Source organism: Balaenoptera acutorostrata, chromosome 10 (genome assembly GCF_949987535.1).
Source record: "Balaenoptera acutorostrata chromosome 10, mBalAcu1.1, whole genome shotgun sequence".
In the NCBI taxonomy this organism is placed as follows: Eukaryota; Metazoa; Chordata; class Mammalia; order Artiodactyla; family Balaenopteridae; genus Balaenoptera; species Balaenoptera acutorostrata.
In genome coordinates, this window is record NC_080073.1 from 51,073,528 (window position 1) to 51,086,679 (window position 13,152).

The 13,152-nt window shown below is 41.2% G+C and overlaps 1 pseudogene; it reads left to right on the plus strand.

The window, feature by feature from the left end:
* Positions 1–6,687: 6,687 nt before the first annotated feature.
* LOC103015716 (growth arrest and DNA damage-inducible proteins-interacting protein 1-like) lies at positions 6,688–7,779 on the plus strand (annotated as a pseudogene).
* Positions 7,780–13,152: the final 5,373 nt, after the last annotated feature.

The window sequence follows — 13,152 nt, forward strand, 5'->3', positions numbered from 1 at the left end:
TTTGACCATTTGTCCCAGGGTTCTGTCTGCCCTTTTTTTTTTTTTTTAGTGTAGTTTTTAGTGCTTGTTATCATTGGTGGATTTGTTTTTTGGTTTGGTTGCTCTCTTCTTTTGTTCTTTCTTTTTTTTAATTACATTTTAATATTTATAATTTTTAATAATTTTTTATTTTTTAATAGCTTTTTTTTCCTTCTTTCTTTCTCTCTTTCTTTTTCTCTTTCTTTCTTTCTCTCTCTCTCTTTCTTTCTCCCTTTTCTTCAGAGCCATGTGGCTGACAGGGTCTGGGTGCTCCGGCCAGATGTCAGGCCTGTGCCTCTGAGGTGGGAGAGCTGAGTTCAGGACACTGGTCCACCAGAGACCTCCTCGCTCCAAGTAATATCAAACAGTGAAAGTTCTCCCAGAGATCTCCATCTCAACGCTAAGACTGAGCTCCACTCAAAGACCAGCAAGCTACAGTGCTGGACACCCTATGCCAAACAACTAGCAAGACAGGAACACAACCCCTCTCTAAATCAGAGATGCTGCCTAAAATCATAATAAGGTCACAGACACCCCAAAATAAACCACCGGACACGGTCCTGCCCACTAGAAAGACAAGATCCAGCCTCATCCACCAGAACACAGGCACTAGTTCCCTCCACCAGGATGCCTACACAACCCACTAAACGAACCTTAGCCACTGGGGGCAGACACCAAAAACAACAGGAACTACAAACCCACAGCCTGCGAAAAGTAAACCCCAAACACAGTAAGTTAAGCAAACTGAGAAAAAGAGAAACACATAGTAGATAAAAGAGCAAGGTAAAAACCCACGAGACCAAACAAATGAAGAGGAAATAGGCAGTCTACCTGAAAAACAATTCAGGGGTGATCCAAAATCTTGGAAATAGAATGGAGAAAATACAAGAAATGTTTAACAAGGACCTAGAAGAACTAAAGAGCAAACAAACAATGATGAACAACACAATAAATATTAAAAATTCTCTACAAGGAATCAATAGCAGAATAACTGAGGCAGAAGAACAGATAAGTGACCTGGAAGATAAAATAGTGGAAATAACTACCGCAGAGCAGCATAAAGAAAAAAGAATGAAACCAATTGAGGACAATCTCAGAGACCACTGGGACAACATTAAATGCACCAACATTCGAATTATAGGGGTTTCAGAAGAAGAAGAGAAAAAGAAAGGGACTGAGAAAATATTTGAAGAGATTATAGTTGAAAGCTTCCCTAATATGGGAAAGGAAGTAGTCAATCAAGTCCAGGAAGTGCAGAGAGTCCCATACAGGATAAATTCAAGGAGAAACATGCCAAGACACATATGCCAAGACACATATTGATCAAACTATCAAAAATTAAATACAAAGATAAAATATTAAAAGCAGCAAGGGAAAAACAACAAATAACATACAAGGGAATCCCCATAAGGTTAACAGCTGATCTATCAGCAGAAACTCTGCAAGCCAGAAGGGAGTAGCAGGACATATTTAAAGTGATGAAAGGGAAAAACCTACAACCAACAGTACTCTATCAAGCAAGTATCTCATTCAGATTCGATGGAGAAATTAAATCCTTTACAGACAAGCAAAACCTAAGAGAATTCAGCACCACCAAACCAGCCTTACAACAAATCCTTAAGGCACTTTTCTAGGCAGGAAACACAAGAGAAGGAAGAGACCTACAATAACAAACCCAACACAATTAAGGAAATGGTAAAAGGAACACACATATCGATAGCTACCTTAAATGTAAATGGATTAAATGCTCCAACCAAAAGACATAGAAAAGCTGAATGGATACAAAAACAAGACCTGTATATATGCTGTCTATAAGAGACCCACTTCAGACCTAGGGACACATACAGACGGAAAGTGAGGGGATGGAAAAGACACTCCATGCAAATGGAAATGAAAAGAAAGCTGGAGTAGCAATTTTCATATCAGACAAAATAGACTTTAAAATAAAGACTATTACAAGAGACAAAGAAGGACACTACATAATGATCAAGGGATCAATCCAACAAGAAGATATAACAAGTGTAAATATTTATGCATCCAAGATAGGAGCACCTAAGTACATAAGGCAAATGCTAACAGCCATAAAAGAGGAAATCGACAGTAACACAATCATAGTAGGGGACTTTACCATCCCACTTTCACCAATGGACAGATCATCCAAAATGAAAATAAATAAGGAAACACAAGCTTTAAATGATACATTAAATAAGATGGACTTAATTGATATTTATGGGACATTCCATCCAAAAACAGCAGAATACACTTTCTTCTCAAGTGCTCCTGGAACATTCTCCAGGATAGATCATATCTTGGGTCACAAATAAAGCCTTGGTAAATTTAAGAAAATTGAAATCGTATCAAGTATCTTTTCCAACCACTATGCTATGAGAGTAGATATCAATTACAGGAAAAAAATCTGTAAAATATACAAACACATGGAGGCTAAATAATACACTACTAAATAACCAAGAGATCACTGAGGAAATCAAAGAGGAAATCAAAAAATTCCTAGACACAAATGACAAGGAAAACACGACGACCCAAAACCTATGGGATGCAGCAAAAGCAGTTCTAAGAGGGATGTTTATAGCAATACAATCCAACCCAAGAAATAAGAAACATCTCAAATAAACAACTAACCTTACACCTAAAGCAATAGAGAAAGAAGAACAAAAATAACCCAACTTAGCAGAAGGAAAGAAATCATAAAGATCAGATCAGAAATAAATGAGAAAGAAATGAAGGAAACAATAGCAAAGATCAATACAACTAAAAGCTAGTTCTTTGAGAAAATAAACAAAATTGATACACCATTAGCCAGACTCATCAAGAAATAAAGGGAGAAGACTCAAATCAATAGAATTAGAAATGAAAAAGGGAAAGTAACAACTGGTACTGCAGAAATACAAAGGATCATGAGAGTTACTACAAGCAACTACAGGACAATAAAATGGACAAACTGGAAGAAGTGGACAAATTCTTAGAAAAGCACAACCTTCCGAGACTGAACCAAGAGGAAACAGAAAATATAAACAGACCAATCACAAGCACTGAAATTGAGACTGTGATTAAAAATCTTCCAACAAACAAATGCCCAGGACCAGATGGCTTCACAGGCAAATTCTGTCAAACATTTAGAGAAGAGCTAACTCCCATCCTTCTTAAACTCTTCCAAAAAATTGCAGAGGAAGGAACACTTCCAAACTCATTCTACGAGGCCACCATCACCCTGATACCAAAACCAAAGATGTCACAAAAAAAGAAAATTACAGACCAATATCACTGATGAACAGAGATGCAAAAATCCTCAACAAAATACTAGCAAACAGAATCCAACAGCACATTAAAAGGATCATACACCATGATCAAGTGGGGTTTATCCCAGGAATGCAAGTATTCTTCAATATACTCAAATCAATCAACATGACACACCATATTAACAAACTGAATGAGAAAAACCATATGATCATCTCAGTAGATGCAGAAAAAGCTTTCTACAAAATTCAACACCCATTTATGATAAAAAACCCTCCAGAACGTAGGCACAGAGGGAACTTACCTGAACATAATAAAGGCCATATATGACAAACCCACAGCGAACATCATTCTCAATGGTGAAAACCTGAAACCATTTCCTCTAAGATCAGGAACAAGACATGGCTGTCCACTCTCACCACTGTGTTATTCAACATAGTTTTGGAAGTTTTAGCCACAGCAATCAGAGAAGAAAAAGAAATAAAAGGAATCCAAATTGGAAAAGAAGAAGTAAAGCTGTCACTGTTTGCAGATGACATGATACTATACATAGAGAATCCTAAAGATGCTATCAGAAAACTACTAGAGCTAATCAATGAATTTGGTAAAGTAGCAGTATACAAAATTAATGCACAGAAATCTCTTGCACTCCTATACACTAATGATGAAAAATCTGAAAGAGAAATTAAGGAAACACTCCCATTCACCATTGCAACAAAAAGAATAAAATACCTAGGAATAAACCTACCTAAGGAGACAAAAACCTCTATGCAGAAAACTACAAGATACTGATGCAAGAAATTAAAGTTGATACAAAGAGATGGAGAGATATACCATGTTCTTGCAGTGGAAGAATCAACATTATGAAAATGACTATACTACTCAAAGCAATCTACATATTCAATGTAATCCCTATCAAACTACCAATGGCATTTTTCACAGAACTAGAACAAAAAATTTCACAATTTGTATGAAAACACAAGAGACCCCGAATAGCCAAAGCAATCTTGAGAAAGAAAAATGGAGCTGGAGGAATCAGGCTCCCTGACTTCAGACTATACTACAAAGCTACAGTAATCAAGACAGTATGGTACTGGCACAAAGACAGAAATACAGATCAATGGAACAGGATAAAAAGCTCAGAGATAAACCCACACACATAAGGTCACCTTATTTTTGATAAAGGAGACAAGAATATACAATGGAGAAAAGACAGCATCTTCAATAAGTGGTGCTTTGAAAACTGGAGAGCTACATGTAAAAGAATGAAAGTAGAACGCTCCCTAACACCATACACAAAAATAAACTCAAAATGGATTAAAGACCTAAACATAAGGCCAGACACTATAAAACTCTTAGAGGAAAACATAGGCAGAACACTCTATGACATAAATCACAGCAAGATCCTTTTTGACACACCTCCTAGAGAAATGGAAATAAAAACAAAAATAAACAAATGGGACCTAATTAAACTTAAAAGCTTTTGCAAAGCAAAGGAAAACTTAAACAAGACTAAAAGACAACACTCAGAATGGGAGAAAATATTTGCAAATGAAGCAACTGACAAAGGATTAATCTCCAAAATTTACAAGCAGCTCATGCAGCTCCATATCAAAAAAACAAACAACCCAATCCAAAAATGGGCAGAAGACCTAAATAGACATTTCTCCAAAAAAGATATACAGATTGCCAACAAACATATGAAAGAATGCTCAGCATCACTAATCATTAGAGAAATGCAAATCAAAACTACAATGAGGTATCACCTCACACTGGTCAGAATGGCCATCATCAAAAAAGTTACAAGCAATAAATGCTGGAGAGGGTGTGGAGAAAAGGGAACACTCTTGCACTGTTGGTGGGAATGTAAATTGATGCAGCCACTATGGAGAACAGTATGGAGCTTCCTTAAAAACTAAAAATAGAACTACCATATGACCCAGCAATCCCACTACTAGGCATATACCCTGAGAAAACCATAATTCAAAAAGAGACATGTACCACAATGTTCATTGCAGCACTATTTACAATAGCCAGGACATGGAAGCAACCTGTGTCCATCGACAGATGAATGGATAAAGAAGATGTGGCACATGTATACAATGGAATATTATTCAGCCATAAAACGAAACGAATTTGAGTTATTTGTATTGAGGTGGATGGACCTAGAATCTGTCATACAGAGTGAAATAAGTCAGAAAAACAAATACCGTATGCTAACACATATATATGGAATCTAAAAAAAAAGTTTCTGAAGAACCTAGGGGCAGGACAGGAATAAAGACGCAGACATAGAGAATGGACTTGAGCACATGGAGAGGGAGAAGGGTAAGCTGGGACGAAGTGAGAGAGTGGCATGGACGTATATACACTACCAAATGTAAAACCGATAGCTAGTGGGAAGCAACCGCATAGCATAGGGAAATTAGTTCATTGCTTTGTGACCACCTAGAGGGGTGGGATAGGGAGGGTGGGAGGGAGACGTAAGAGGGAAGCTATATGGGGATACATGTATATGTATCTCTTTGTTATAAAGCAGAAACTAACACATCATTTTAAAGCAATTATACTCCAATAAAGATGTAAAAAAAAAAAAAAAGAAAGAAACTGGATGAGGTCAAGCAGGTCTAGATCCTGTATAGGGCTAGCTTACAGTTTCCTTGGGAATTTTTGGCAAAAATCTGGTGTTGGAGCCTAAGAAGTATGTCTATTGGGTTAGTGAGACAGGCAGTGCACAGTCAAAGTAGGAAAGAGAATGAAATCTTTGAGATGAATGTTTCTCTTTCTAGGCCTGTCAGGCATAGAAAAACCATGGACTAGTCTGTGTCCAGAATTCATTTATACTATGGAATGAGAGCAACTAACATTGCTTTTATTTTGTTTCCTTTGCCCTGATAAAGCCTAGATGGAGAGAATCCTGCACCATCTTAGACCACAGAGGTACAATGACTTTTCAGGAGGTTTACTGTATGGATCATATTCAAGAATGTGAAATGACTCAAAATGAAATTTTAGGAAATGAGACTTTAAAATAGAAATGCCGGGGGCTTCCCTGGTGGTGCAGCAGTTGAGAGTCCGCCTGCCAATGCAGGGGACATGGGTTCGAGCCCTGGTCTGGTAAGATCCCACATGCCGCGGAACAACTGGGCCCGTGAGCCATATCTACTGAGCCTGCGTGTCTGGAGCCCGTGCTCCGCAACAAGAGAGGCTGCGACAGTGAGAGGCCTGCGCACCACGATGAAGAGTGGCCCCCGCTCGCTGCAACTAGAGAAAGCCCTCGCACAGAAACGAAGACAGCCAAAAATAAATAAATAAATAAATTTATTTTAAAAAAAAAAGAAAATAGAAATGCTAGTTAAGTACGAGGATCATATAGGAATAAATTCATCATGACACCTAGAGTCTTATCAGACCATGGTCAGAAGGTCAGTGGTTATTGCCCAGCGGGACACACTATGGTACACCCCATTTGTTCCCCACTTACCTCTTCTCAGGTGTAAACTTGGAGAGTGAGCTCCTGCAGAAGAGGGATGGATTGAGCAGTCTGACGGTGCTGGGCAAGGCGTTTCTACACGCCCGCTGGCTGGCTGGGATCTAGTCTTCCATTTGGTCTAACCAGTCTGCTCCCCCGCCCATGAACTGTATCGCTTGCCCAGATGTCCATGCCTTGTTAGGTTCTGTGGACTCACCACACTCTGGCCCCTCAGTCTGTGTACAACAGCTCTGCAGAAGGTCAGCTGCTTATCCTCAGCTCTTATCTACAGCCAGGTGTCCACAATTCTCAACACCCAGCTCAAAAGTGGATTTTAACGGGCAAGATGGCGGCGCCCGTGCGGAGGCGCACAGCCTGCTCGGCCTGGTGACCAACCTGGGCCTGGACCCCAGGAGCCTGGCGGCCAGACCTGAATGACCCGCTGACCCTTCGCTGGCAGCTGGGGCCGCGCTACGTGGCTCTGCAGTTCAAGCGGACTGGCGCCGCCTCCAGGGTGGCTTTCTTGCGGCCACTGCGGAAACAGCTGCAGACGCCGCAGGCTGAGGGGCGCGAATGGTACCCGAGCCTGGGGGCCAAGCGGGAGTCCCTGCGGGTGCAGCAGCGTCAACCGGGGAGCAGTTCATGGAAGAGCGCATGGCCAGGATGCCCCAGAGGAGTGAGAATCGCCGGCGGCGGCAGCAGGAGCGGAGGGAGAAGGAGGAGCTCCAAGCTGAGGCCCAGGAGCGCCTGGGGTACCACGTGGACCCGAGCAATGCCCGCCTCCGGAAGCTGCTGCAGGACCGGGAGAAGCAGCATCGCAAGCGCCTCAAGGAGGAGAAACATAGGCACGAGCTGCCGCAGTCGCCGCTGCGGCAGCCCAGGACCCAGCAGGCTCTGCAACACCCAGCTCCCGAGCTGAGTTCTCGCCCAAAAAAACCTGCTGTTTGATGGCCCCAAACCCCTCCCCCCACCCCGCCAATAAAAAAAGGGCTCTAATTGCCACAACCTGGGCATCTCTGCCTCCTTTCCCGTAACTCTCATAAGTGAGTGCCTTCTTGTTCTACCCCCATTCAGTATCAGCATGTGTGTCAAAAAGACAGGCTGGGAACACTTTTTCCTGGGATATTCTAATAGGCAAGATCACATCCGCCTTTATATTTGCTGTTCTTTGACTGGAGTGTGTTAAGAGCTGCGTTTGAATTTGTGTGATATTCAGCCTGATTCATCTTATTCTGACTGCACTGAATAATTGTTCAGAAGATCTAACTTACTGCAGCCAGAGACTGAGACTGCCAGACAAAAATCACTGGCTTTATATATTAGACAAATACAAATGATTCTGTGGGTAAATATTTTTGTACGTCTGGCTAAATGCATGAGGAAATGCAGTGATCTACTTAATTGTGCCTTCAGTGCAGTGTTATGCATTAAAGACCCCTGCACTGAGTGCAGTGTTGTTTCCGAGCATCCCTCCATTAAAAAAAAAAAAATTCTGATAAATATATTTTCTGCCCTAATTTCAAACCCATGAAGCTCATAGAAATAGCTTTTATTTATTTAAGAAATAAAAAGCATGAACATAACCTAAAATAATAAAAGGCAGAGAAGTATTAACTCACTGTGTCTATGCATCCCTCCCTACTCATTGCCCCATCCGCAGAGACAGCTTTCACCTCTTCTGCTCAGAGATGTTGTGACTGTTCATGCTTATTTATTCTTTAATTTGTCCATTTTAGGACACTGTATATTAACTTCCTGCTCAATAGTAAATTCAACATTCTTATAACCATTCAATCTTGTCTTTCTTGTTCCCCCATCTCCTAATTTTTATGGTTCTATAAATATTTTAGCTTCCATTTCAGCTGTCTTTATAAAAATTTTAAAATACATCCAAACTTATTTTTCTTTTCATCAGTGTGAGCATCATATCTGGTACAACATAAGATGATGCTATTGGTGGACCCCTCTTCCTCTTGCCCTACCAGATTCTGACAGCTCCCATGTTACTTTGTCGTTGCCAAGGCAGCTGACACTTCTCCCTGTACCTTAATTATGCATGCTGGGCTTAGTTGGTTGATTTACTCCAGTATTTGAAAACCGTTAAAGACCCCTGCACTGAGTCATAGGCCTGTACAATCAGGTGAATTCTTCTACTTTAAAGCTATGTGACACTGGGTACAATCCAAGAACTTTCTAGACCTTCACTATGCCATATGGTAGCCTCTATCCCTATGTGGCTCTCTGAATTTAAATTAAAATTAAAGGCAAATAAAATTTAGAATTCAGTCACACTAACCATATTTCAGGTGTACAATAGCTACATGTGGCTAGTGGCTACCATTTCAGACAGTGCATATATGGAAATTTTCCATCATCATGGAAATTTCTATTTCTGCATTGCTAGACTATGGGTTCTTAATAGGTGAGGTGAGGAAGATCAACTAGATGATTTCCAAACTACTTCCGGACTCTAAACTTCCACGGTTCTGTAACTGAATGCAACTTCTCCCAGAGTTGCTGGGGAAACCCTCCCCAAAGCCAAGATTGGTTTTTAAAAAGTGCAGAAAAAAAGTGGCAGGGAAAAAAAAAGAGGTGTTTCAGGGAAAGAGGGCTCACGACAGAGGGAAAGGAATATAATCCCATCAGAGATCTGCTTCAGAATAACAGAGTGGGGGATTTACCAAGTATTCAGGCTTAGATTACATGCTGCCTTTCTATCACTGTTATGTGTGTTCATGAAACTCGTTCAAGGTTAGTCGAGCATATGCCATGTGAGGTCTCATTTTCCCTTTTCAAGCCTTTCCTCCCCACTTAGCCATTTTTACTTGATTTTATATTCAGACTTGCGTGCGTTCAAACAAATGAGAACCACGTAGACCTGAGAAGACTGAGACTTAGTGCCATCAAAGTTAGAAATTAGGATTATTTGCCTCTTGTCAGTTTCATGACACTAATCATTTTGGTGGCAGCAGCACTATAAGCAAAGAACTGATGTGTGCAAATAAATTTTACGCATAGGAATAAATTAAAGGAGATCATGTGTGTAATTTGCCTGTTTCCGTGCCAAGTACCTGGAGATGCTTGGTAATTAGCTAGGTAGTGTTACAACCAGAGGACCAATGTCTCAGAGCAAAAAGAATATCTCAAATCCCTTGTGTCAAGAGGCAACCTCATCCTGGTGCAGTGCTTCCCCTGGGAACTACTGGCTTTCAGTACTGTGGGAAGGCAGATGGGGCTGGGGGTGTGGGTAGGAAGGAAGAGATGGAGAAAGAGAAGGAGTTAAAATGATATCATAGAAGGACCTAAAATAGAGAAGGGAGAAGATTATTGAAGCAAATGAGTAAATGCTAGCTTTTCCACTATTGTAAAAATAGGCAAAATATCATTGGCACACCAGCAGTATGCAGATGGCAGACACTCTTAAGTGGGTCTTTAAAAGGATTAAAGTTTCTGATTCTATGATGTCTTACTGCCACTCTCTCCCTACTATGCACCTAGCACAGTGCCTGGGACATATTAAGTGGTCAGTAAATGAGGAATGGAATTGGTCCCATTGCATTGGTCCTATGGCATTCACAGGGTTTCACGGCAGCACGGAAGTGTTCTGGCAATCGGGGAGTTCTGTAACCTTAGCATCAGACCTCACTGTGATGTCACTCTAAGGATACGTACAGGTCTCAGCTCCTGCAGGGTCTTCGAGCTTCCTTCTCAGTGAAATGAAGATCATATTACATGTCAGCACCACAGATTTGCTTTTTGGTTTTGCTTTTTTTTTTTTTTTTTTTAGCAATGCAAACAAATCTCTGAGATCCTACACTAAGAAATTATTAAAATGATATGAATGTATTTATGAAATATTTCATCTCCAAGGCCTCAGCATTGATAAGTAGAAGATGGTTAAAGGCAGTGAGGGTAATTTATTTGAAAAAGAGAAGTCAGACTGATAGACTAAATGATTTTCAAGGGCCTACATTTTACATCATTTTCCACTTGTCCTTCCTCATATCCAAACCCTACCTTCTCTGCCAGGCCCTGGTCCCCCGAGGTCTGACCCCTTACATCACCAAGGTTCCCTTACCCTCTGGGTTCTGATTGGGTTCCCCAATGGGCTGTCCTAGCAGGAGTCTGGGACAGAGAGAGGTCAAGGTACTTATCCCCTAGCTGTCTCCTCACCTCAGTGTCTCAGTTGTATTAGGAACCCAGTACCTCTAGAATGGCCTTACGTCAGGTGGTCTCAAGTTCTCAGCTTCAGCTCTCACCAGCCTCTGTTTCCTCTCCTTGCCCTTTCAGGCCTCTGAGTGGTAAATGGTTTTCTACTTTCACTAATCCCTGGGAGCTTCAGCATCACTTGTACAACCCAACCTCATCTCTGTAGTCACTTAATTATGTTCTCTTTGAAATTCCAACTTTCTGTTTTATTCTAAGGCCCTATGGGATTTTTGAAGTGCTCAGGTTGTAAAGAGGTCCACAGCCCACTTTTGTTTGTTCTCAGTGCTCAGAGTGAATGGTGACAAATATTCTCTACCAGAGGTGGAGATGGATGGAAGAGAAGTCACATGTATGCAGAGGTGGAGATGGATGGAAGAGAAGTCACATGTATGCAGAGGTGTTTCTACCCTGAGCATGTAATAGGGTTGGGGGTCAGAGCAGTTCAGTTCAGCATCAAAACAGAGAGCATCAGTGTAATGACGTGGTGAATCTAGTTTTAACCTTGCATCCAGGTCTACTAAATTTTTTTGACCTGGTTTTTGAGCCGGGTCCCAATCTTGCTCCAGAGGATAAGTCCACCCTTTCTCTACATACCTCTGTGAACCTGCAGATACCCTGCTGCTATTTCCCATTACAATGCTCAATCCACCCAATGTTTGAGGCCAAGGATACCTCCTACTGCCACTTCCCTAGGGTCCTGGCTGGTTGCTTAGCTGCCTGCTACTGGCCTTCTTCCAAAACATCCAGAGTCATCCTCACACTGCAAAGTACATCTGTGCCTACTCACACACATAAACTTTAGAAAAACAACTCCTCCAGATTCAACCAGGTCACAATGTGTCCTGACTGGTTTCCCAAAAGATGCACGAAGCTTCTTATTCTTTGTGATTTAATCTTTTTTTACATCTGCCGTGACAGAAGCTGTCATTGATGGATTCCAGATGGGTTTGTGATATTTTTACTGGAATTTAAGACACAGAGGCCTATCCAATGACTGTCCCCAAAAAGCAGTGAGAGAAGCTGTTTGAGCCTGAAGGTAAAGGCAAACTTACACCCAAGAGAAGATTTCTTCTTACAGTTGCAAACGCAAACATCCAAAAGAAATGGCAACAGACAAGAGCCCTCTGAAAGCAGCTGTTATGTAACATTGGCTGACCAAAATCTGATTCCGTCTCCCATTCAAATACTGCAATTTAAAGGAAGGTTAAATGAACATCTATATTCAGAACTCTCTAGAGAGTTTGGGACATTTTAATACTGAGTAGAATTTAATGAGTCTTTAGATACTAATAATGTCATTTGCTTCTCTTTATTGTTCTGTGGATAAAATGTTTCCTGGGAAATGGACCTTGAAAGTAGGACCAATAAGGACTTGGCTTCTCAAATGAAACAAACAACATCTGTGCCTCCTGGAAAATAATTGCTTGTATAGTCTTAGTTGTCATATGGTAGCATATAAGGGCCTAAAATGAGACAAAACAAAGAATATAGACTCTTGGAACGCAGTCTCCTGACCTCAGGAGGGAGTCTCCTTGAACATCATATGGGAACATTTCTGAAATGGGAACATTGAAAGGAAATGAGTGAGCGAGGGAGCGCATTGGTCAGGGTGAGAAGGAGGATGGCGCTTTGTGGAGCCCTAGTGCAGCTACTTTTCCATTTTCATGTTGGGGAATTTCATGTGCTTTTCCTCATTCAGTTCTCACAAGGACTGCATGTGCTAGGAATAATGCAGTTTAACAAGGAAAAAAAAAGGAAAGAAAGAAATTAAGACTCAGATTATAAATAAATTGCCCAATTTCACACCATTAGTGTTAGATGTAGAGTTTAAAATGCGGTCCGTTGTCTCTGGTAGGTTACATGATCAACCTCAATTCTGCATCCTCTCTACAGCCACATCTTTTGCCATTGAGCGCTGCAGTGCTCTGTGGAGAGCAGGGTACGCGTCTTTTGGGTTCTACTATACAGCTCAGTGTGGCCAATAGAACTCTGAAAGTGATGATCTGTCAGTTCTGACTCTGACCTCAACCAGGCCTTATGTCTTTATGCTTGTGCTCTGGAGCCTCTGTCACCAGGAAGAAAAGAACAGGCCTGGGCTGCCCCCCTGGACCCAGAAGAAGGATGAGAGACGTGAGCAGACAGAGGCTCCCTAACCAAGTGGAGCCTAGATGTCTAGACAGCTGCAGACATGTGAGTGT